The sequence below is a fragment of the Pezoporus wallicus genome, unplaced genomic scaffold (assembly GCF_028554395.1).
Source record: "Pezoporus wallicus isolate ANWC-B61680 ecotype Strahan unplaced genomic scaffold, APGP_CSIRO_Pwel_v1 contig_10885, whole genome shotgun sequence".
In the NCBI taxonomy this organism is placed as follows: Eukaryota; Metazoa; Chordata; class Aves; order Psittaciformes; family Psittacidae; genus Pezoporus; species Pezoporus wallicus.
Window position 1 is genome coordinate 1 of NW_026639383.1, and position 1,774 is coordinate 1,774.

Sequence of the window (1,774 nt, forward strand, 5' to 3'; positions counted from 1 at the left end):
GGTCCAGCCCTGCCAGCAGAAGCCCATCTGCACACAGCAATGGCCTTCCCTCAGAGAGCTGAGGGGAGCAAGAGGAAAGGCTGTGCCATGTCCTCTCCTGTGGCAGTCCTTGGGCATGCGGAAGAGAAGCACGAGAGCGGTGCCCATTTCCCACAGCGTGGCCACAAGCAAGCCCACAGGAATGAGCCAGGAGCACATCCCCTGCCTGCACGGGATGCACCAGCCCTTGATGGGAGGCTTCTGCTGCGCTCACGTGGTTCTGCCCCGGAAACCCTTGGGCTTCTCATCCCGGCACTGACAGAAGCCTTCCTATGGCAAAGCACATGAGCCGGGAAATGAAAAGGCAGCAGTGCCGGAAACCGGGACACGGCCCCTGCCATTACCTGGGAGGGTTTGCATTTGCCATGGGCTTGCCAGGAAATTCCTGCTGCCACAGAGGTGCCTGTGGGCCTGAGGCACTGCAGGACGACTATAAAAGGCAGCCCAGGTCTGTGCTCCTCATCCACTTCTCTGGCCTCCTTCTCCTGGCAATCAGGTGAGTGCGAAGCCTCTTGTGCTGCTGCTTCCAGAGCAGGTCGTTCCTCCCCGGGGCTCTCAGCTGATGGGGGCTGTGCTAGCGCAGGCCTGGGAGCTGCTTCTCGGTGGGGGGGCAGAGGGAAGGGGAGAGAAGGGCTTGTGCAGAGAGAGGCTGGGACTGAGCTGAGGCGGCTGCTGGGCTTGGAGGTGGTCAGCGTGTGCTGGGCCAGGAGGTGCCTTGGCTTGCCCAGGCTTGGGTGCAGAGCTGCTGCTGCCGTGTCCCATCCTCTGCTTGCCCCTGCCCTGTGTCCAGGTGAAGCTCCAGCATCCAGACATGTCCTGCTGCAACCCGTGCGTGCCCTGCCAGCCCTGCGGCCCGACCCCGCTGGCCAACAGCTGCAATGAGTGCTGTGTCAGGCAGTGCCAGAGCTCCACCATCGTCATTGAGCCTTCCCCGTGGTGGTGACCCTGCCCGGCCCCATCCTCAGCTCCTTCCCTCAGAACACCGTTGTGGGCTCCTCCACCTCCGCCGCCGTTGGCAGCATCCTCAGCTGTGAGGGAGTGCCCATCAACTCCGGGGGCTTCGACCTCTCCTGCATCACCAACCGCTACTGCGGCACCAGGTGCAGACCCTGCTAAAGCTGCTGGCTGCGTCCTCAGGCAGGAACATCCACGACCTCACACCATGGATCTGCACAGGAGATAGAGCTTCGCGGCGCTGTTTCCTTCTCCCACTGTCCTCTCCATTCCTTTCCTGTCTCCACCTCCCGCACCAGCCCCGTGGGGACCTCTTGGCCTCCCTCCCTCTCTCCCTCCCAGTGAGGGACAGGCAGACGGACACCCTGCAGGAGCTGCACCGCCTCTTGGTGGCTGCCCCTGGTGCTCCCTGGGAGCCACCTCCTTTTCTTCTTTACCCTCATTAAAGTTGTGCTGCATCCAAGCCTGGGCCTCCGAGTCCTCCTTCCTTCTGTGGGAAATCCTCAAGTCTGCTTCCCCTTGGAGGTGACAAAGACATCTCTGGCTAAACTACATAAGTGAGGGGATGTCTCTAAAGGGTGGCAGTAGTTGGCATGGTGAGACAATGCTGCCTGAGGACAGCCCACTGTTTCTGCCTTCCTCTCCCCTACATCACCCAGCACACCACCCTTACATGCCCAGCACACACGGGCACAGGCAGATGAGATCCTGCCTCATGCAGTCCCTCAGCACCTGGCAGGGGCCAGCTCTCTTCAGGCATGAACGGGTGAGTTATCCCAAC

The 1,774-nt window shown here is 61.4% G+C and overlaps 1 pseudogene; it reads left to right on the forward strand.

The window, feature by feature from the left end:
• The first annotated feature begins 7 nt into the window (after positions 1–7).
• LOC130602073 (feather keratin Cos1-1/Cos1-3/Cos2-1-like) lies at positions 8–1,456 on the forward strand (annotated as a pseudogene).
• Positions 1,457–1,774: the final 318 nt, after the last annotated feature.